Source organism: Pseudophryne corroboree, chromosome 3, assembly GCF_028390025.1.
Source record: "Pseudophryne corroboree isolate aPseCor3 chromosome 3, aPseCor3.hap2, whole genome shotgun sequence".
Classification (NCBI taxonomy): domain Eukaryota; kingdom Metazoa; phylum Chordata; class Amphibia; order Anura; family Myobatrachidae; genus Pseudophryne; species Pseudophryne corroboree.
The window spans coordinates 194463176-194487769 of NC_086446.1; the positions used below are offsets into that span (position 1 = coordinate 194463176).

Consider the following 24594-nt stretch of genomic DNA (forward strand, 5'->3'; position numbering starts at 1 on the left):
GCGATAGGGATAAGCGAGGTCTTTGCACATTACGGTACACCGGACTCGATTGCATAGCACACTGGCAAAATGTCTGCCGCCCCTGAACCCCCACCACATGGCAGGCAGCGCTCGGATATGGAGTGAGAGATGGCATTAATTTTACAGGCTACAGGGCAATGCTAAAGGAGCATCACAATCCCCTAGCTAAAATAACAGTACACAGAGGCAATGAGGTCCCGTAGAATGATCAAATAATAAATGCTGTATAATGTACAGTATACAGACCCAAAACAAAATTGAAAATTTAAATATGAAATGCATTACTAATGTGGGCATTATGTGTATAAGGTGTACTACAATATTTTCTAGCGTAACAAAGAAAGGGCACTACTGCATGGTCTAATGTGAATAAATATCAATGTGGTGTGGTGTAATGTGAATAAGGGGCAATACTGTGAGGAGTAAGGTGGTACTATCATATGATGTAACGAGAATAAGAGACACTATTGCATGATATAATGTGAATAAAGTTGCAGTACTGTGTTGTGTCATTTCAACTGGGGGAATTATTGTGTTGCCATGCCCCTTCCCAGCAAGAACATGCACTGTTTTGGGCTGGCACTAAATGTGCACACTGTTCCTATTTAAAATATAGGGTGTAGGAGCACCAAAATGGGTGATGGTGCTGGGAAAGGGGTACAGGGTTAGAGGCGGAACTAGCATCTGTGCAAGGGGGCATCAGCCCAAATCTAGCCTAGGGCATCATGTTGGTCAGGTACGGCTCTGGTAATACTGTATACTGTACTGTTACTGTATTTTGCATTCAATAGAGATACTGTTTGCACACAGGTTTTACATAAATCATTGGCAATGCTGCAGGAGTGTCTCATTAAGCTATCTAAAATATACCACGACTATGGGTGGGGATACGGTAGGTAAGTTCTGTCACCATAAGCTGTCTGCTGTGTATAGCAGATTTCCGTCTGGGATGCATTTGTGTGTTTGTAACAAAAAAAAAACATTTACTGTACATTAAGTGTATACAGTATTTCTCCCCCATAACAGCACATCATACTGTACATTTACCCCCATGTACTGTACCATACCATACTGTATAATGGAATATTTATTGGAAAAGTATCAATATTAATGTAAAAAAAGTATTTATTACAACATCCGTTTCCATGTACTGTACTGATCAAAAATGTACAGTACTCTTATTCAGGACTTATGAAACTGAAAATAACTGTTCATACACATTAAAAACATTACTACTGTGTAGTATAATGTAAAATATTGTACGTTAGCTTATGCAATAATCATACAAAGGCAATTTTATAAACATTTTTAATAATGCATCAATTTTAAATTTTAAACAGAAAATACAGTACAGAACTACATATTTGTGGCTTGACCATTTATTTCGACTATAACAGGTAATACTTTATACAGGTGATTTATATAATTATTACAATGTTCAGGTGTACTTCTAGCCAAAATTTCTGTATCCCATCCAACAGCTGCTGTTTTGTTGTTGGCTTCGCAACACTCCTAATGTATCTCTTCAATTGAGCCCACTCTAATTCAATTGGTTTCATGTCTGGTGATCTGAAAAAAAAAAAAAAAAGAGTACAGAAAAAAATGTTAGTCAATTAATGACGTTAAATAGAGAAAATTAAACATACGGTATTGTACTGTTTATTAACCTAAAAAATACATTTACAGTACTAGAGTGCTATCCAAAATTTTACTTGTACAGTGTTAAAAGAATACTCACTCTGGTGGTGTGCGTTCTCAATTCATACCTTTCTCTTCCATAAATTTGGCTGAGGCAGAGTGTTTAGGATCATTGTCTTGGAATATCCTATGGTGAGTTGGGTAATATTTATTCACAAATGGCACCATACACCCCTCTACTATTGTTGGAAACATTTCTTATCCATGATCCCTACAGAAATAAAAAAATGTTCATTAATAAGCAACTCATTTTATTGTGCAGTTACATGTACTTTACAGTACAGCATGTATATTTACAGAACACAGGCACAGAATAAAGTATAGTACTATACCTTCGAAAAATAATAGGGGACCATCTCCTAATCGTGAAATGCCTCCCCATACATGGACTTTCAATGGATGCTTTGGGCGTGGTTTTAATGAGATATGGTTACGTTTCCGGAATGAAGTTCTGGAGAACCGCTCAAGGGCAACAGATGATTCATCTGTGAAAATGACATCATGAAATGTTTCACCACTCTCAATCCATCGCCGTGCCTGTTCAACTCTCTTTTCTTTATTCACATCTCTTATCATGGGAGATATCCTGTGAAGAGCCAAAAATAATGAATCAGATACAGTAATGAAAGAGATTACTGTATATACAGTAGACTGTATGTGCAGTATACTGTATTATATACCTACTGTATATATTAAACTGTATATACACTACAGTATATACACAGTACTATATATACACACACACACACACACACACACACACACACACACAAACACAGTATACAGTATATAATCATCACAATGAGTGCCTACAGGTATCTCTTTTGGGAGATTATATATATATATATATATATAAAAACATACACATACTGTGGGTGGTCTTCAGTATGCCGGCTGTCGGGATCCCGGCGCACAGTATACCGGCACTGAAATCTCGACAGCCGGCATACCAACACCTATTCTCCCTCGTGGGGGACCACGACCCCCCCCCCCCCGGAGGGAGAATTAAATAGCGCGCCACCGTGCCCGCAGCGTGGCGAGCACAGCGAGCCCGCAAGGGGCTCATTAGCTCTCGCCATACTGTCGGTATGCCGGCAGTCGGGCTCCCGGCGCCGGTATGCTGGTCGCCGGGAGCCCGACCGCCGGCATACCATACTACACCCCATACTGTATATGCTGTATACAGTATAAAGTACACACTCTATATAATGATTTACGTCATTGTTATATCACTTGTCAAGGGATTATTAACAGTGAATAAGTGTGCATTTACTGTATGGTTTATACTGCTTTCAGTATTTTACCTTGTTGCGCCAAAGGTCCATCCCATTTTCCGTTGCATCCTTCTGACACTGGTGGCCGATATGTCCAGGTCATACTTGGAATGATGAATTTGTTTTATTTGCAAAGCAGTACTCTCATCATCCTCACGAGTTAGTTCCTCCACAATTTGTTGCACTCTCCTACAGTACAATACAGTATGAAAAATATGAATTAATGAACAGCACAATCACAGTTAGATGAAGTGTTATTTTTTTTATTTCCAAAAAATTGTCTATTGTATACAGTAAGTCATTTAAACATTACAGTACTGTACAGTACGTACCATGTGCATTTTGTAGGAAATACAAATCTGGTCGTTGTTCTCTTGAAAGCATGAGAGCGCACCGTTTCTAAAGTGACTATAATGCCACTTTCCTTGAGCCATGCATGGATCTCTTTGATGGTTTTATTTTCTTTTTTCATGTTGGCGATTATCTTACTCATAGTTTAGTTGATAGTTACTGGCATGTTGTCCAACTGTAATTCCTGTATGGAGAAAAAACATTTATGAATACTGTAGTCTAAAATTTACACATCTGAAAATTTGCAAGAGTTTTATGATAAAAGTTAATGCTGTACATATTTACTGTATAGTACTGTACCTGATGTTCAAATTTTAGTACTGTATACTGTACAGTACTGAAAATACCACATCAGTGTTATGGACTGCAATTACTTTACTGTATAAAACAGATACTGTAAATAACCCTCCTTGGAAGTGCATGGGCCCTGTGAGACTTACAGTAGTGTACAGCATAAGGGACGACTGACATGATGTACCAGCATTACATACAGTACATGTCACTTACTGTATGTAAATTCTTCAATTATTGCCTACCAACAATGCTGCTTACTGTATATTAAATACTGTAGGCCTAGAAATGTGCATCTCAATATGGTAGTTAAAAAACACAGGGGCCTATGGGGATAAGCGAGTTCTATGTACAGTACATTAAAAATGGCCACCAACCGTGAATCCCCACAACGTGGCAGGCAGCACTCGGATATGGAGTGAGAGGTGGCATAGGTTTTGCAGGCCACGGGGCAATGCTGAAGGAGCGTCACAATCCCCTAGCCAAAATAACAAGGGGCGATAGGGATAAGCAAGGTCTATGCACATTACGTTACACCGGACTCGATCGCATAGCAAACTGACAAAATGGCCACCGACCGTGAACCCCCACCACGTGGCAGGCAGCGCTCGGAAATGGAGTGAGAGATGGCATAAGTTTTTCAGGCCACGGGGCAATGCTGAAGGAGCGTCACACTCCCCTAGCCACAGGGGCGATAGGGATAGCCGAGGTCTATGCACATTACGTTACACCGGACTCGATCGCAAAGCAAACTGACAAAATGGCCACCGACCGTGAATCCCCACCACGTGGCAGGCAGCGCTCGGATATGGAGTGAGAGATGGCATAAGTTTTGCAGGCCACGGGGCAATGCTGAAGGAGCATCACACTCCCCTAGCCACAGGGGCGATAGGGATAAGCGAGGTCTATGCACATTACATTACACCGTCTACAGCAGCCCGTGCTATAATGTACTGTACCTGTAACTACAGTAACTTAAAGTACAGTAATCTACAATAATGTACTGTACTTAGAATCCCTTATGGCCTGCAGGCGCCTTGGAGTCCTCCGGACGAGGTCACTCCACCTCCTTTGGAGTGACCTCACAGACCTTCTCCGGTTGTATTTCCGGAGGATCTCCCTGCTTGCCCTTCTATAGGCTCTCACCTTCTCGTTGCTGGCGAGAGTTCTGTCCCGCCAGCGAACTAGGAGATGGAGCTCTCCGAGTGCATAAGGACGGTCCCTAACAGCAGCCATGACACCGTCCTCATGCGCAATGAGTGTCTCAGACGTCATGCGTCTCAGACGTCGTGTGTTCCAGGCATTCTACGTTGTTACTGTGTGACAGTTTCCCTTGGTTTTGATTATGCCTTTTTTGTTTACCACGTTATTTTCCACTGTCTTGCCCTACGCCCTTCCCCCCTGGGAGCCTGCACAGGTCATTCAGTAGACAGGGAGGGAGTTCAGGTCATGTGCAATACACAAACGCCGAAGATATACAGCACTGTTTTGCTCAGTTAGTTGCGTCAGAATACACTTATTTAAACTCATTACCGCTGTGTATTTGCATTTAGCGTAAAGAATCGCTCCTGCAGATTTACTCTGAATTATGTGAAACTTGTGTGTACCCTTCCATTGAATGTCTTACAAAGAAAAAAATATATATATACTGTACTGTAAGTGAATGACACGGGAACAAATAAAAAAATGGCACTTCAGGAATCGAACCCTGGACCCCCAGCGTGGGAGGTGGGAGCCTTCATCGCTAGCCCACGACACCTCATGAGAGATTCACAATATCATGTATAAAAGTACTGCAAACAGCGACCCCTCCCCAGTGGTGTTGATTTATACCTTAGGGGACTTGGACGCTCGCATTTCTAAAGCACGGTATTTTCCACCGCCTCCCGCTAGCCCATCACCCTTCCCCCCTGGGAGCCTGCACAGGTCATGCAGTAGATAGGGAGGGAGTTCAGGTCATGTGCAATACACAAATGCCAAAGATCTACAGTACTGTTTTGCTCAGTCAGAATACACTCATTTATACACATTACCGCTGTGTATTTGCATTTATCGTAAAGAATTGCTCCTGTAGATTTACTCTGATTTATGTGAAACCTATGTGCACCCTTCCATTGAATGTATTAGAGAGAAAAAAAAATAATATTAAAGTGAATGTCACAGGAACACATTAAAAAAAAGGTTGGCACTTCCTTCCCATTGGTGTTGGTTTATGCCTTAGGGGACTCGGACGCTCAAACTTGTATTTCAAACGCACTGTATTTTCCAAAGCCTCCCCCTCCCCCCATCGCCCTTCCCCCCTTGGAGCCTGCACAGGTCATGCAGTAGACAGGGAGGCAGTTCAGGTCATGTGCAATACACAAACGCCGAAGGTATACAGTACTGTTTTGCTCAGAATACACTCATTTATACTCATTACTGCTGTGTATTTGCATTTAGCGTAAAGAATCGCTCCTGCAGGTTTACTCTGATTTGTGAAACTTGTGTGCACCCTTCCATTGAATGTCTTACAAAGAAAAAAATAATAATATGTACTGTACTGTAAGTGAATGTCACGGGAACATATACATTTTTTTTTAAATGGCACTTCAGGACTCGAAACCTGGACCCCCAGCGTGGGAGGTGGGAGCATTCATCGCTAGCCCATGATGCCTCATGAGAGATTCACAATATCATGTATAAAAGTACTGCAAACAGCGACCCCTCCGCAGTGGTGTTGATTTATACCTTAGGGGACTTGGACGCTCGCATTTCTAAAGCACTGTATTTTCCACCGCCTCCCGCTAGCCCATCGCCCTTCCCCCCTGGGAGCCTGCAAAGGTCATGCAGTAGATAGGGAGGGAGTTCTGGTCATGTGCAATACACAAATGCCAAAGATCTACAGTACTGTTTTGCTTAGTCAGAATATACTCATTTATACTCATTACCGCTGTGTATTTGCATTTAGCGTAAATAATCGCTCCTGCAGATTTACTCTGATTTATGTGAAACCTGTGTGCACCCTTCCACTGAATGTATTAGAGAGAAAAAAAAATAATATTAAAGTGAATGCCATGGGAACACATTAAAAAAAGGTTGGCATTTCCTTCCCCTTGGTGTTGGTTTATGCCTTAGGGGACTCGGACGCTCAAACTTGTATTTCAAAGGCACGGTATTTTCCAAAGCCTCCCCCTCCCCCCATCGCCCTTCCCCCCTTGGAGCCTGCACAGGTCATGCAGTAGACTGGGAGGCAGTTCAGGTCATGTGCAATACACAGATGCCAAAGATCTACAGTACTGTTTTGCTCAGTCAGAATACACTCATTTATACTCATTACCGCTGTGTATTTGCATTTAGCGTAAAGAATCGCTCCTGCAGATTTACTCTGATTTATGTGAAACTTGTGTGCACACTTCCATTGAATGTCTTACAAAGAAAAAAATTATAATATGTAGTGTACTGTAAGTGAATGTCATTGGGAACACATTAAAAAAAATGGCACTTCAGGACTCGAACCCTGGACCCCCAGCGTGGGAGGTGGGAGCCTTCATCGCTAGCCCACGACACCTCTTGAGAGATTCACAATATCATGTATAAAAGTACTGCAAACAGCGACCCCTCCCCATTGGTGTTGGTTTATGCCTTAGGGGACTCGGACGCTCGCATTTCAAAAGCACTGTATTTTCCACCATCCCCATTATGCCTTAGGGAACTCAGATGCTCATGTACATGTATTTCAAAAGCACAGTGTTTATGCATTGTACATTCTTCCTTTTCATCAATTAGTTGTGTCTCCATACACATACTCCATACACATACAGTACTCCATACACAAACTTGCATCTGCATACAAAAGTGTTTTAACATGTTCGTTTGTGTCTGTATAAACTATAGTATTTACAGTACTGTATATTAAGAACTCTCACCGTCTGACCATTGGTCATCATCTACAGTATTAACATTACATTCATCACTGACCAATTGCCAGAGCTGTAGATAAATCCGCCGCTATACGATCGAAAGTACTGGATTAGTGGAGCATTAGCCACCCAGTGGTGGAGATATGTAATGCATTCAGAGTATCTAGTATCGCCTCAATGCGCCTGCCCGTGATTGAACTCAGCAAGCTAAGCTATCGCCTTAGCGTGACTAAACGCCCGTCTAGGCGGAGAAACAGTCAAGATAACGGAGGCTACATCTGTATTACAAATTTGATGAGTGTAAGGAGCGGGTGCATTGTAAATGCAGCAGATTTGGTATACGATCCGATGATAGAGACAGTGCTGTGATAGGTATGTTAATGAATTTCATGGCCTGTTTCTTTCACCGTCTTTTGTGTTCTCTACCTCTACCCAGCAAAACTTCCACCAAAGCCGGACAACAGTGTGCAAAGACATAGGTACATGTATGTATGCAATGTTCATGCAAATCAGACATCTTAGGCTATAGCACTGCCCCAGCATACTCTATAGGTTGAATGTTGTCCCACACCTAAGCAGTGGTCCCTTGACCGCCAAGTGCATATAGAGGATGTCTCATTCTCCTCCCTGTCTTCCCCAACCACAGTCAATGTCTGATTTGCGAAATAAGTACATACATGTGTCTGGGTCACCCATTATGTGTTTTGAAATATTTTCATTGCTGTTAGTAATTTATGGCAGTTATTGTTTTCTGCCAAAGGGTGGACTGTTGAAGTTGAAAATATTACACCAACACTCACCATGTGCAAACACCACACAGAGTGGCCTCTGTGTGGGCACGTTCTCACTGTGCGAACGCATACACGCATGCTACATACAATGGTTCATGAGCCCTGCATATTGGCACGTGGTATGAATATATACGGTAGCATACGCATTCGCACAGAAAAGCTACAAAGACATATTCAATATTAAATTAATATAGTGCACAATTTACACATAGGGGTATATTTACTAAGCTCCCGATTTTGACCAAGATGGTGTATTTTCTTCAAAGTGTCATCTCGGGAATTTACTAAACTCAAATCACGGCAGTGATGAGGGCATTCGTATTTTTTTTACGGCTGTGTAGTAAAAATACGAATGAATACACCATCGGTCAAACGCGGCAGTTAAGGTATAGAACTCGGTCATTTACTAAGCATTCGTATTTTAAATCTCTTCCGTGAAAATGCATGTGCGGCCGTAAAAAAATGCAAATCGTAAGATAAGCCTAAAAAAAAGTAGACCTGCTTTTGAGAAGCGTGTTTACATGTGTTTCCAATTCTATATTACTCACACCTGATGTTTTGGACCTTTAAAAGGGACCCAAGCACATGTTTCACATCTCTCACTCTGAAATTGCTGCTACCGTGTGTAGTACTGATTTCTTGTTTGCTGGGGGATACCTGATACTGCTCCATGAGGCTACAATAAAGCAAGGCCAGGAAACTGAACATGGTCAGCAGGTTGTAAAGGTTCCGCGTAGGCTGGGCAGGTCTGTTTTTTTTAGGGGACGTTTAAACTTGAACAAATTGGCCGATGACCAGGTTATACAGATGGTCTGGCTAAATAGAATAAACATTTTCCGTCTGTATGACCTTGTCAAACTGAACCTAGACCCTGAGACAGCACGCTCTCGCTCTGTCTCAGGCCTGCACAAACTACCGGCTGTGTTGCACTTTATGGCTACTGGCAGCTTCCAGCCTGTGACTGGCGATGTAATTAGCATCTCACAGGCCACCATTTCTAAATATTTAATTCAGGTGAGTTAAAACATACATACACGTCTATGTCTAAGTGGTGCTTCTGTTATGTAATATAACACAGTATTGTATTGATTACAGGTCATGACACTCACCTTAAATTTGGTAATGTCCACTCAGGTTTTGGATGTCTTATATGCCCACATAGATGCCTCTCTCTGCTTCCCTACCCAGGAGTCGCAGTGGCATGCAGTCAGGGTAGCTTTCTCTGAGCTTGCTGGCATGGACAATGTGCTGGGTGCCATAGATTGCACACACGTTGAGCTGAGCCCACCTAGGGGCAGGCAATATATTTATACCAATAGACATCTGCGCCAATCCAGTAATGTGCAGGTGGTTTGTGTTGCAAATTAAACAATACACATATTCCATGTGAATAATTTATTTCCTTGAACACAGGCATTTTTTGTGTAACAAATCAAAGAACATTATTTGGAACAAACTATTTTCTGCAGGCATCATAATTTTTGTGTGTGTGTGCTGGGTGCAGAGGCTTGCCCTGGTTCGTTGGGCCGGGTTCTGCTTGATCGTCTAAATGGGGAGTTAACTGGGGTCTGGCTTGGTGTAGTTGTTCCCGAGCTAGAGCTTACTTGGTGTGATGTCAACACATTAAGGCTTTGGCTGAGGTTATTTAGGCTTGCAGTCATTTGGGTATTAGCGGCAGTGTTGTTTGCTATAATTCTGGACAGATTTTTGTTAATCATTTGGTTGTGTTGAATCAGTTGAATTAGGGTTTGTTGTTGCCGCTGTTGTTCATCCATAATGCATTGCAGATTGGCTTGCATTTGGGTGTTGTCTGCCTTCATCTGCTCCATTGAATTGGCAATTCTGTCAACCTGAACTATCAGTCTGCCTGAGTTCCGACTGAGTCGCGGCAGATGATGGGGCAGACTGGCAAGGTATTGGGTGTGGGTGTTCAGGCACGCATAGTGTTGCGCCTGTTGTGTGGCCCAACTGCTCCAAAACTCGGGGGCCATTTGTTGCTGGGGTGGTGTTGGGCTCAATTGGGGGCTGTGGGATGTTTGGGGTGGTTGGGGTATGTCCTGCGGCGTGGTTGTCTGGGTAGGATCTATGGCTTGCAGGTGTAGTGTGTAGGTATCCTGCTGGTCACTTTCCTGCTGGGCATCCTCGGCCATGATGGGTGGTTCTGTATGGGGTTGAAGACAGCCACTATTTAGTCATTATTTAGCATTGGTCTAATTATAGCTTTACATCAACATGCATTACTTCTTAATATTCATGTTGGTATTGATAAATAGATTGTTGCCTAAACTTCACAATTTAGCTCACCTTTTTGTATAAATATGTTGCTTTTAACGTCCACTACTCAGTTGAAAAATGTTTAAGGGTATTGTTGGACTCTGAGCCATAATTAATGTTCGAACACGAAGAACTCTAACAAATACCAATTACTACATTTACATATTGTGTATGAAGCTTCCTTTTGAAGAACATACACAATACAATAAATGTGTTGAGCCATACACTCATACATTGTTCAAGGCAGTCAGTGGTCTGGCCAAAACTTAAACAAATATAGTGGTAACAAATGTAAACATTAACAATGGGGGAAAAAGTCTTAAGGTGTCCTATGTTTCGAACTGGTGATGTTGGGCATGCAAAACAATTGGATGAAACTTAACATTTATGTAGCTGTTTCTAGCAAACATAAAAAAAAATATTTGTTGCTATGCCCAACATCACCTCTGAAAATTATGCACAAAAAAAACCCATAAACCCCCATGTGCTTGCTGTTGATGATTATTACATGTATGAATGTTTATTTGTGACACATTTTTTTTTCTGTGCACAAACAGTGGGGCAGATGAATTAACCTGGAGAAGACATAAGGAAGTGATAAACCAGTGATATGTGCAAGGTGATAAAGGCACAAGCCAAACAGCTCCAATATGTAAATTAACAGTTAGGATTTGTTTGGCTGCTGCCCTTATCACCATGCACATATCACTGGTTTATCACTTCCTTATGCCTTCTCCAGGTTAATACATTTACCCCACTGTTTTTTAACTTCTTTACAAGTAATTGTTATGTTTACTCACCAGACAGCTGAGGGGATTGAGGATCCTCGCTTTGTGGGCTTGCCAAAATGGCTTGTGGTTGCAGGGCCGACACTATGGGGATGCGCCGTTGGGGTGGTGAGGATGCTGCTGGTGATTCAGCCTCAAGACGGCGTCTCTTGGTTGGCCTCCTATGTTGAGGATCCGAGCCCTGTGATGGGCGCCTTAGTGGAGGGGGTTTTGCTGAAGAAGAACCTATGTGATAAGATAAACATTAACATTCTGCTTTTCTCTGTGTTTTCAGAATATGTGTTTATACTAAATTCTTACCTGCATCGCCAGCATCTGCATCTCTTGGCAGTGTGGGATGTGGCCTGGCTGTGCTGCTTCTCTTTTGTACTGTAAAAATATGAAGAATGTACTAATGAACATACTATTATGTTTATCTGTTTATGCAAATTCCTTATTGTGATGTAAACATATGTGGAACCTGATGAGAAGTAAACTAAACTATTCTTATGCTTTTCTGCCTGACTTCATTGGGTGTGTATAGTTGAATTAAGAAACAATTTAACCAACCAATCCATACAAAAAGGTGCATAATGAACAATATTATACTACTTAAAACCCAAACTTGGGGGTAAATTTACTAAGATGGGAGTTCTATTTGAGATGGGATGTTGCCCATAGCAACCAATCAGATTCCAGGTATTATCTTCTAGAAGGTGCTAGATAAATGTGAAGTAGAATCTGATTGGTTGCTATGGGCAACATCCCATCTTAATAGCTTGACACAACCAGAATATAGCACGATATGTTACTAAATTTTGCTGCTAACAACAAACCACTACCCACAAATATCTACAACAAATTGTAAGCATAAAAAAAAATATGCTTGAAAAATCACATCAACCACACAAAAGAAAACCCAGATCAACACACAATAACCATAAGTCCATTGAAAAATAAAAAAAAAAAACTTTACAAAAAACACATGAATCACACTTCATTAAAATACACCGACAACAATTTACTTTTGAATTAAAACACCAGAAAAAGGCAGACAACCTGCTAAATTGACAATACAAAGGAAAAATTAATAGGTAAATATTGTGGTATCTGCGCAAAACATACAGTGCTTAAAGCAGCATATACATTTAAAGAAAAAATCACTTATTTTTCAGAAAATACAGTACAGGGTAGATAAAAATGTATTATTGCGCTTACACTGTATATGATGAAACGATTCTAAGTAGAAGTTCTCATGTAGTCAAAGGCATGGAACACTGAGTTGTAGGAGAGTGAATCCTTAGAGGATACAACTGTAAAAAAGAACACTACAATAGTGCAAATACGCTAGTAAACAGAAGATTTCCTTTAATATTCTGTAAGTTCAACTCACAAACACAGGTTTAAAAAAGGCGTGTCACAATTGGGATAGTTCACAGATGGAAGTACTCAGGCGAACCCCAAACTTCTTTTCTTGTAGGGGAGACTGGAATGGAAAAGTACAATAGTGCAATACCAAATGTGCAAGTATAACAAATTTAATAAGCACAAAATGCACTCACAAACATAGATTGAAAAAAAGCATATAATAAACGACTGGATGGAGGGAGTCACATATACTTATCGACTGATAAGTTCCACAAATGTCCCACAGGGTTCCGGATACTCAGGGGGATTTTCTTTGAAGGTGCTCCAATTCCAAACAGTTCCAGGGTAGCCACAGCTGCTTAATGCATTTCGAACCAACAGGGTTCTTCCTCAGAAGCGTTTAGTGGCTAGATTGATTTAGAGGGCATATATATACCCCCACTTGATTTCCAAATCATTTTCAGGTGTTTGGCAAATTAGTAACAGATGCATCCAAATGAAGCTTTTCATTAATCCATAGACAGGAAGCGGCGATATGCGTTCCACAGCATAATACGTCACTTCCTGTCTGTTAAGAACAAGGACGCGGCGGACTGAGGAATGAAGACAGAACACAGCGTGACGCGCTCCTTCACACGGCGCGTCACTTCCTGTGCAGTGAATTCAACGCTGCTCAAGAGAGGACGGAAGTCATGCGTTCCATCCAGCGGCTATGCGTGTCACACTCCCCAGCACGGCACGTAACTTGCTGTGTTTTGTAAGGCACAGTAAAAACAAAAATGTGTATATTCGTTATATATTGCATCACCTCCGATAGATAAAAACAACAACATGATACAAATAAAATATACTTTAAGACTTATAAAATGTGCGTTCCAATGATGTCCATATATCACAGTTGTATGCGTTCCAGAATGCAGGAAGTGTTCCAAACAGGTAAATAGGCAGGGGTTTAAATGATAAAACCAAAATCTCAAAGGTTTGTTGATCAGTCCAGTGAATCCAGATACATGGTACCCAAAAAATAAAAATAAATAACAATTCTCAAATGCAGAATGGGAAGATACAATAAATGTATTGAGACAGGTATAAAAGAATAAATATGGGATAATTAAGTTAAAAACCACTTCATTTCAAAATCTGTATTCAAACCTTTTGGTTGTAAGGTGCCTAAATTAAAAATCCATCTCATTTCAGATTTCGCCAGCCTACTTTCCATATCCCTAGTTTTCCAGGTTGGCTTAATCTGTTGGATACCTAAAAAGCTTTTTATTTGGCATTCTTTTTTATCATGATGGTTTTTGAAGTGGTAGGAAAGTGAATGAGATTCAAGGCCTTTACGAATATTGTATATATGCTCGGCTAGACGTGTTTTTAAATTCCTACATGTCTTGCCGACATAGAAGAGGCCACAAGCACACTCAATAATATAAATAATATTTTTAGAGTGACAGGTAATAAAATCTTGAATGTTAAAAGTTTCCCCATTTACAGTAAAATTGACAATTTTGCTTTGTGGGCTTTTTACTGTCCGACACATTAAGCACTGGCCACACCTATGGAAGCCCTTAGTTCTATTACTGACTCGAAAGCCGTCATCTAAGGTACTTCTAACCAGTTTATCTTGCAGTGATGGAGCTTTTCTATATATGAAGGTTGGACCTTCAGGGATTATCTTTCCTAAAATTGGATCCTTTTTTAAAAGGTGCCAATTTTTCTTAAAGATTTTTTCAATATCTTTAAACAAAGGGTTAAATTGACTTATAAAAGCCCAATTAGCTTTATTATCATCAGTGGTTACTTGTTTCGGCTTCTGTATAAGTAGATCTTCTCTTTTTATGTTGCCAACTTTATTTTGTGCCTTTTCAAGTAATTTTTCAGAATAACCTTTAGCTAAAAGTCTTTCAGAGGTTTCTTTTATTTGATTATCACATATCACTGGATCAGTGCAATTTCTTTTTATTCGCATAAATTGGCTGAAGGGGATGCCTTCCAGCCAATTATGATGATGCGAACTCTCTCTTTCTATATAGCTATTCGAATCGGTCATTTTTCTAAACGTCTTTGTTTTAAAACTGCCATTTTCTACATAGATACACAGATCAAGGAATGAAATTTTTTCAACACTATTGTTAAAAGTCAGACAAATGTTAAACTCATTGGCATTTAGTTGATCTGAGAAGACAGTAAGGCTTTCTTCACTGCCATTCCATAAGAACATGATGTCATCAATATATCGATGCCAGGATACCAGACTCGTCCCCAGTTGATGACCACTGAAGATAGTGAGGTCCTCCCAGTAGGCCATGTAAAGGTTGGCGTAACTGGGGGCGAATCTGGTACCCATGGCCGTGCCCACTTGCTGGACGTAATATGCTCCGTCAAAATAAAAATAATTGTTATCTAAGATAAAGGAAATGGCATCCAAAATAAATTTCTTAGTTGCTTCATCATAATTACTTTTATCAAGGAAATAGGACACAGCTTGAATGCCCTTTTCCTTAGTGATAATCGTATATAATGTGCTGACATCAGCACTACATAAAATACTGGAGTCAGTATAAGTGAATTTATCAATAATTCTCAAGGCATCACCAGTATCTTTTAGATATGCAGGAGTTTCTAGTACTAGGGGCTGAAGAAAAAAATCAATTAGTGCTGACAAATTTGAAGTGAGGCTGTTACAGCCCGATATAATGGGACGACCGGGAGGGTGGAGGGGGTCCTTGTGAATTTTGGGCAGAACATAGATGGTAGGGACAGAGGGTTCTTTTATATTGAGAAAGTCATGTTCCTTTTCATTTATTACTCCATCTTGTAATGCTTTGGTGATTAATGCTAATAGATCATTGCTGATCTTCTGTGTGGGATCAGACTTAAGTTTCCTGTATGTATTGCCTGATTTTAACTGTTTCATAATTTCGGCTACATAGTCTGATTTATTCATAAGGACCACCCCCCCACCCTTATCTGCCGGTTTTATGATAATGTTTTTATCATCTTTTAGAGCTCTAACTGCCTCATACTCTTTTTTTGATAAATTACATTTTACCCTTTTTCTTCTTTTTAATAATTTTTCAATTTCATCATTAATGATTTCGTTAAAGCAATTGATAAATTTGCCTCTTTCAAAGGTGGGATTAAAATTAGATTTGTTTTTAAATTTATCCCGACCTGGATGATAATTAGTATCAGAGGTATTATCTTTGTTTGCAAAGAACTTTTTTAGGGTGACCTTTCTAATGTATTTTTGGGTGTCAATGTAAAGATTAAACGGATCTGTTTGTCCAGTTGGGGCAAATTTTAGTCCCTTTTGGAGTACCCTTGTTTCTATTGGGGTTAAGGTTCTACTACTCAAATTGAAAATTTTACCTACACAGTCTGACAATTTGGAGCCGTTTTCCTTATTAATTGTTCTGGATTTAACCTGGACTTTCTTTTTGCCTGCTCTTTTTCCACGTTTAGTTTTGATCTTTGGAATATTTTGTATTTGATGATGATTTATCTTATTCTCATTGGTCTTTGGTCCCACTGAAAAGGGGATTGGTTACGTAGAGGAGTGAGTGGATTAAGCGGCTGATACCTATTAAAGGTTCTCAATGGTTTGCTATTTTGCTCATAGGTTTCATTAATATGATGACGATTCGTTCTCCAATTATCTCTATATTGGGGTCTGTCATCGTTCCAATAATTACGTTTAATCCCTCGATTATCATTAAATTTGTTGTATTTGAATCTGTCATTATGTTGATAATTTCTGGGAGTCCTTTCCCATTTTGGGCTTGGTTCAGCTCTTATTTTGCCAGCCCTAAGGGGGCGGGTGCTCTGAAATTTTTTTGGGGGATTGGTTAATTCCACTTCCTGTATGGCGGATTCTTTCTCAGAATCTTTATTTAAGAGCTTTAAATCCCTCTGAAATTTTTTACTTTTCTTATCACGAAGCTCTTTTGTATTCCTTTTAATTTTATACAATAATTCATTCTCTGCTTTTCTAAAGTCATCCAATTCCCGAAAGGGGTGGACGATTGTATGCAAATTGGAAATTTCTATGTTCTTTTATTTGTATCATGTTGTTGTTTTTATCTATCGGAGGTGATGCAATATATAACGAATATACACATTTTTGTTTTTACTGTGCCTTACAAAACACAGCAAGTTACGTGCCGTGCTGGGGAGTGTGACACGCATAGCCGCTGGATGGAATGCATGACTTCCGTCCTCTCTTGAGCAGCGTTGAATTCACTGCACAGGAAGTGACGCGCCGTGTGAAGGAGCGCGTCACGCTGTGTTCTGTCTTCATTCCTCAGTCCGCCGCGTCCTTGTTCTTAACAGACAGGAAGTGACGTATTATGCTGTGGAACGCATATCGCCGCTTCCTGTCTATGGATTAATGAAAAGCTTCATTTGGATGCATCTGTTACTAATTTGCCAAACACCTGAAAATGATTTGGAAATCAAGTGGGGGTATATATATGCCCTCTAAATCAATCTAGCCACTAAACGCTTCTGAGGAAGAACCCTGTTGGTTCGAAATGCATTAAGCAGCTGTGACTACCCTGGAACTGTTTGGAATTGGAGCACCTTCAAAGAAAATCCCCCTGAGTATCCGGAACCCTGTGGGACATTTGTGGAACTTATCAGTCGATAAGTATATGTGACTCCCTCCATCCAGTCGTTTATTATATGCTTTTTTTCAATCTATGTTTGTGAGTGCATTTTGTGCTTATTCAATTTGTTATACTTGCACATTTGGTATTGCACTATTGCACTTTTCCATTCCAGTCTCCCCTACAAGAAAAGAAGTTTGGGGTTCGCCTGAGTACTTCCATCTGTGAACTATCCCAATTGTGACACGCCTTTTTTAAACCTGTGTTTGTGAGTTGAACTTACAGAATATTAAAGGAAATCTTCTGTTTACTAGCGTATTTGCACTATTGTAGTGTTCTTTTTTACAGTTGTATCCTCTAAGGATTCACTCTCCTACAACTCAGTGTTCCATGCCTTTGACTACATGAGAACTTCTACTTAGAATCGTTTCATCATATACAGTGTAAGCGCAATAATACATTTTTATCTACCCTGTACTGTATTTTCTGAAAAATAAGTGATTTTTTCTTTAAATGTATATGCTGCTTTAAGCACTGTATGTTTTGCGCAGATACCACAATATTTACCTATTAATCTGTTTACTATCACTAATTGTGTTTCTGCTGCAAAGATGTTTACGTATAGGGAGGATAGACAAGAACTCCTTAAAACCACTTTCTCTCAGACTAATGACATTAGTATATGTGATGAAAATTTAGAGTCTGCTTTTAGGAAATTGGAAACTGTTATGTTGAAAGAAAATAAGATATTTTGGGAAATATCTACTCTGGAGCAGTATCAAATGTCCAAGATGGTACCCAAGGGTTTGAAAATCATTAAACCACCATCATTTGCACCATCCAGTGATGTTTTTAGGAAAGATTGGGATGCCATCTTGGAAAATTGCTCCTGTGCCCTCGTAGATTTAGTCTTAAGGGAAAGGAGAGAAACACTCAAATCCCTCAACATAGAAATTTCCAATTTGCATACAATCGTCCACCCCTTTCGGGAATTGGATGACTTTAGAAAAGCAGAGAATGAATTATTGTATAAAATTAAAAGGAATACAAAAGAGCTTCGTGATAAGAAAAGTAAAAAATTTCAGAGGGATTTAAAGCTCTTAAATAAAGATTCTGAGAAAGAATCCGCCATACAGGAAGTGGAATTAACCAATCCCCCAAAAAAATTTCAGAGCACCCGCCCCCTTAGGGCTGGCAAAATAAGAGCTGAACCAAGCCCAAAATGGGAAAGGATTCCCAGAAATTATCAACATAATGACAGATTCAAATACAACAAATTTAATGATAATCGAGGGATTAAACTTAATTATTGGAACGATGACAGACCCCAATATAGAGATAATTGGAGAACGAATCGTCATCATATTAATGAAACCTATGAGCAAAATAGAAAACCATTGAGAACCTTTAATAGGTATCAGCCGCTTAATCCACTCACTCCTCTACGTAACCAATCCCCTTTTCAGTGGGACCAAAGACCAATGAGAATAAGATAAATCATCATCAAATACAAAATATTCCAAAGATCAAAACTAAACGTGGAAAAAGAGCAGGCAAAAAGAAAGTCCAGGTTAAATCCAGAACAATTAATAAGGAAAACGGCTCCAAATTGTCAGACTGTGTAGGTAAAATTTTCAATTTGAGTAGTAGAACCTTAACCCCAATAGAAACAAGGGTACTCCAAAAGGGACTAAAATTTGCCCCAACTGGACAAACAGATCCGTTTAATCTTTACATTGACACCCAAAAATACATTAGAAAGGTCACCCTAAAAAAGTTCTTTGCAAACAAAGATAATACCTCTGATACTAATTATCATCCAGGTCGGGATAAATTTAAAAACAAATCTAATTTTAATCCCACCTTTGAAAGAGGCAAATTTATCAATTGCTTTAACGAAATCATTAATGATGAAATTGAAAAATTATTAAAAAGAAGAAAAAGGGTAAAATGTAATTTATCAAAAAAAGAGTATGAGGCAGTTAGAGCTCTAAAAGATGATAAAAACATTATCATAAAACCGGCAGATAAGGGTGGGGGGGTGGTCCTTATGAATAAATCAGACTATGTAGCCGAAATTATGAAACAGTTAAAATCAGGCAATACATACAGGAAACTTAAGTCTGATCCCACACAGAAGATCAGCAATGATCTATTAGCATTAATCACCAAAGCATTACAAGATGGAGTAATAAATGAAAAGGAACATGACTTTCTCAATATAAAAGAACCCTCTGTCCCTACCATCTATGTTCTGCCCAAAATTCACAAGGACCCCCTCCACCCTCCCGGTCGTCCCATTATATCGGGCTGTAACAGCCTCACTTCAAATTTGTCAGCACTAATTGATTTTTTTCTTCAGCCCCTAGTACTAGAAACTCCTGCATATCTAAAAGATACTGGTGATGCCTTGAGAATTATTGATAAATTCACTTATACTGACTCCAGTATTTTATGTAGTGCTGATGTCAGCACATTATATACGATTATCACTAAGGAAAAGGGCATTCAAGCTGTGTCCTATTTCCTTGATAAAAGTAATTATGATGAAGCAACTAAGAAATTTATTTTGGATGCCATTTCCTTTATCTTAGATAACAATTATTTTTATTTTGACGGAGCATATTACGTCCAGCAAGTGGGCACTGCCATGGGTACCAGATTCGCCCCCAGTTACGCCAACCTTTACATGGCCTACTGGGAGGACCTCACTATCTTCAGTGGTCATCAACTGGGGACGAGTCTGGTATCCTGGCATCGATATATTGATGACATCATGTTCTTATGGAATGGCAGTGAAGAAAGCCTTACTGTCTTCTCAGATCAACTAAATGCCAATGAGTTTAACATTTGTCTGACTTTTAACAATAGTGTTGAAAAAATTTCATTCCTTGATCTGTGTATCTATGTAGAAAATGGCAGTTTTAAAACAAAGACGTTTAGAAAAATGACCGATTCGAATAGCTATATAGAAAGAGAGAGTTCGCATCATCATAATTGGCTGGAAGGCATCCCCTTCAGCCAATTTATGCGAATAAAAAGAAATTGCACTGATCCAGTGATATGTGATAATCAAATAAAAGAAACCTCTGAAAGACTTTTAGCTAAAGGTTATTCTGAAAAATTACTTGAAAAGGCACAAAATAAAGTTGGCAACATAAAAAGAGAAGATCTACTTATACAGAAGCCGAAACAAGTAACCACTGATGATAATAAAGCTAATTGGGCTTTTATAAGTCAATTTAACCCTTTGTTTAAAGATATTGAAAAAATCTTTAAGAAAAATTGGCACCTTTTAAAAAAGGATCCAATTTTAGGAAAGATAATCCCTGAAGGTCCAACCTTCATATATAGAAAAGCTCCATCACTGCAAGATAAACTGGTTAGAAGTACCTTAGATGACGGCTTTCGAGTCAGTAATAGAACTAAGGGCTTCCATAGGTGTGGCCAGTGCTTAATGTGTCGGACAGTAAAAAGCCCACAAAGCAAAATTGTCAATTTTACTGTAAATGGGGAAACTTTTAACATTCAAGATTTTATTACCTGTCACTCTAAAAATATTATTTATATTATTGAGTGTGCTTGTGGCCTCTTCTATGTCGGCAAGACATGTAGGAATTTAAAAACACGTCTAGCCGAGCATATATACAATATTCGTAAAGGCCTTGAATCTCATTCACTTTCCTACCACTTCAAAAACCATCATGATAAAAAAGAATGCCAAATAAAAAGCTTTTTAGGTATCCAACAGATTAAGCCAACCTGGAAAACTAGGGATATGGAAAGTAGGCTGGCGAAATCTGAAATGAGATGGATTTTTAATTTAGGCACCTTACAACCAAAAGGTTTGAATACAGATTTTGAAATGAAGTGGTTTTTAACTTAATTATCCCATATTTATTCTTTTATACCTGTCTCAATACATTTATTGTATCTTCCCATTCTGCATTTGAGAATTGTTATTTATTTTTCTTTTTTGGGTACCATGTATCTGGATTCACTGGACTGATCAACAAACCTTTGAGATTTTGGTTTTATCATTTAAACCCCTGCCTATTTACCTGTTTGGAACACTTCCTGCATTCTGGAACGCATACAACTGTGATATATGGACATCATTGGAACGCACATTTTATAAGTCTTAAAGTATATTTTATTTGTATCATGTTGTTGTTTTTATCTATCGGAGGTGATGCAATATATAACGAATATACACATTTTTGTTTTTACTGTGCCTTACAAAACACAGCAAATTACGTGCCGTACTGGGGAGTGTGACACGCATAGCCGCTGGATGGAACGCATGACTTCCGTCCTCTCTTGAGCAGCGTTGAATTCACTGCACAGGAAGTGACGCGCCGTGTGAAGGAGCGCGTCACGCTGTGTTCTGTCTTCATTCCTCAGTCCGCCGCGTCCTTGTTCTTAACAGACAGGAAGTGACGTATTATGCTGTGGAACGCATATCGCCGCTTCCTGTCTATGGATTAATGAAAAGCTTCATTTGGATGCATCTGTTACTAATTTGCCAAACACCTGAAAATGATTTGGAAATCAAGTGGGGGTATATATATGCCCTCTAAATCAATCTAGCCACTAAACGCTTCTGAGGAAGAACCCTGTTGGTTCGAAATGCATTAAGCAGCTGTGGCTACCCTGGAACTGTTTGGAATTGGAGCACCTTCAAAGAAAATCCCCCTGAGTATCCGGAACCCTGTGGGACATTTGTGGAACTTATCAGTCGATAAGTATATGTGACTCCCTCCATCCAGTCGTTTATTATATGCTTTTTTTCAATCTATGTTTGTGAGTGCATTTTGTGCTTATTAAATTTGTTATACTTGCACATTTGGTATTGCACTATTGCACTTTTCCATTCCAGTCTCCCCCACAAGAAAAGAAGTTTGGGGTTCGCCTGAGTACTTCCATCTGTGAACTATCCCAATTGTGACACGCCTTTTTTAAACCTGTGTTTGTGAGTTGAACTTACAGAATATTAAAGGAAATCTTCTGTTTACTAGCGTATTTGCACTATTGTAGTGTTCTTTTTTACAGTTGTATCCTCTAAGGATTCACTCTCCTACAACTCAGTGTTCCATGCCTTTGACTACATGAGAACTTCTACTTAGAATCGTTTCATCATATACAGTGTAAGCGCAATAATACATTTTTATCTACCCTGTACAATACAAAGGAAAAACACAAAACTAATTGTGATTAAAACTACATCACCAACACATTATAAGAATGAACCAACTTACAATCACAATCAGCTAGAAGACATTTCAGACAACTAAGGACAAAGCACAGATGTTAAAATTATAAATAAAAATCAATAATAAACTTACCATAATGCCTTGGTCGATCCGAATCCCGGACATGAGTCGCACCAACCACTTCTGGCGGAATTAGAGTACGCACAGGCTCCTCCCAATCCCGATAGGACGCTTGGAAGGGGTGTCCACCCCCTGTTTGGCGGGCTGTTTTAGCCTCCTTTAACATCTTAGCCTTGACCCGGCGCTTGATGTCGTAGAATCGCTTACGACACGTGTCCTCGGTCCGCCTCACCACACCCTCACTATTCACAGCCGCAACAACCTTCCCCCACAGAACACTCTTCCTGCATGACGAAACCTTTGCAGCATCATGGCCAAACAGCTGTCGATAATGCCTCATTAGCTCCCTCACCAAAGCCATATTTTCAGCGTAACTGAATTTAACATTGCGGCCCATCTTTGTAGTGGTGCGTGGCTGCGGAGCCACAGCACCATCACTGTCACTATTACTGGAGGCTGCAGCAGCAACCTCCCCCTCCTCCTCACTAATCTCCTCCACCTCACTCACCTCCTCCCTCTCACTCACCTCCTCCACCTCACTCACCTCCTCTCTCTCACTCACCTCCTCCACCACACTCACCTCTGACTGGGACATAATCAGGACAAACAACAAATAACACTGATAAAAAAAACACTAAACACACTCCTCCACTACCACTACACACCACACACCAAACACACACAAACACACACACACACACACACACACACACACACACACACTCACTAACTCACTCACTCACTCACTCACAAACAATGACAATAGACGTTAAAAAAAACAAAGACAAAATACTAGACAGACTTTTAAATAACTACACAACAAGTATGACAAGACTACTTACACACACAGTACAGCACTCAACAATCGCAAATAGCCTCCTCAAAACAGCCAAAAACTCCAAACAACTCACCAACTCCTAACACACCTTCCTCTGACCTCTCCACTAGCTAAACTCACGAGGTGCGGACGGTTTGGTGCGGTTTTATAGTAATGAGCACAGACACTCCTCCATCACGAATCAAACCAATCACGGACGAGTGACAAAAACGAAAAAACGCGTCCGGGAATGGATAAACACTGCCGTAAACAAAAAATGACGCAGTCGTGAAAAAACCTCATAACACGGCCGCAAATCCTCAAAATCGGCCGCATTCTACTTTTGAAAAACACGATTGACATCGACATCGGAAAACACGAAAATGAAAAATACGACAGCTTAGTAAATGAGTCGTAATAAATTCCAAAAGTTGCAACTTTACACATTCGATGTCATTCGTGTTGGAACTTTAATCTCATTCTGAGAAATACGATTTTTAGTAAATATACCCCATAGTCTCCACACACATGGCCAGCAAATTACATTTACTCAAAGGACAGAACAATAGAGATATCCAGCTTTACAGGATGTGAGGGGACAGAACCAGGTTAGGACTTAGTGTTTGGTATCCAGACGTGCAGTTTTTCGAGACCTATATTCTGATTATGTGCAGTTAATCGCATGTTTCTGAGCATAGATGTGCACAGAATTGTAATGTTCATAAATACTGTAATTACTGTACTCATGATATTCGGCGGGAACCCGGTGGTGGAGACCTGCAAGCTCACCTGGACCAAGCATCGCCCACTTATTCAAACCAACCTATGACCCCTCATGTACTGTAAATGACCTGCTCCTTGACCTATGGAAGAAGAGCTTACATTTCCTTTTGTATTGTACTTTGGACCTATTGTATAAAAGAAAGGTCTCCTGGCTGGGCTCAGTCTATTCTCTGAAGGTCATCTTGCTAAGACTGACTGAGGACCGGATCTGGGAGCGCTGGCGAACAAACGTATGTACTATTGGTTGCAGCTCTTTCCCTGTATTACTGTTGTATCTTTACTTGTATTTCTTTTGAGTAAATATTGTTGATGCATTGGAC

General features: G+C 39.8%; 1 protein-coding gene across 1 annotated transcript in view; it reads left to right on the plus strand.

Moving 5' to 3' along the window:
• LOC135055101 (pulmonary surfactant-associated protein D-like) overlaps positions 1-24594 on the plus strand; it is a 455316-nt gene that overhangs the window by 267585 nt on the left and 163137 nt on the right. The gene's annotated exons all lie outside the window — the stretch shown is intronic.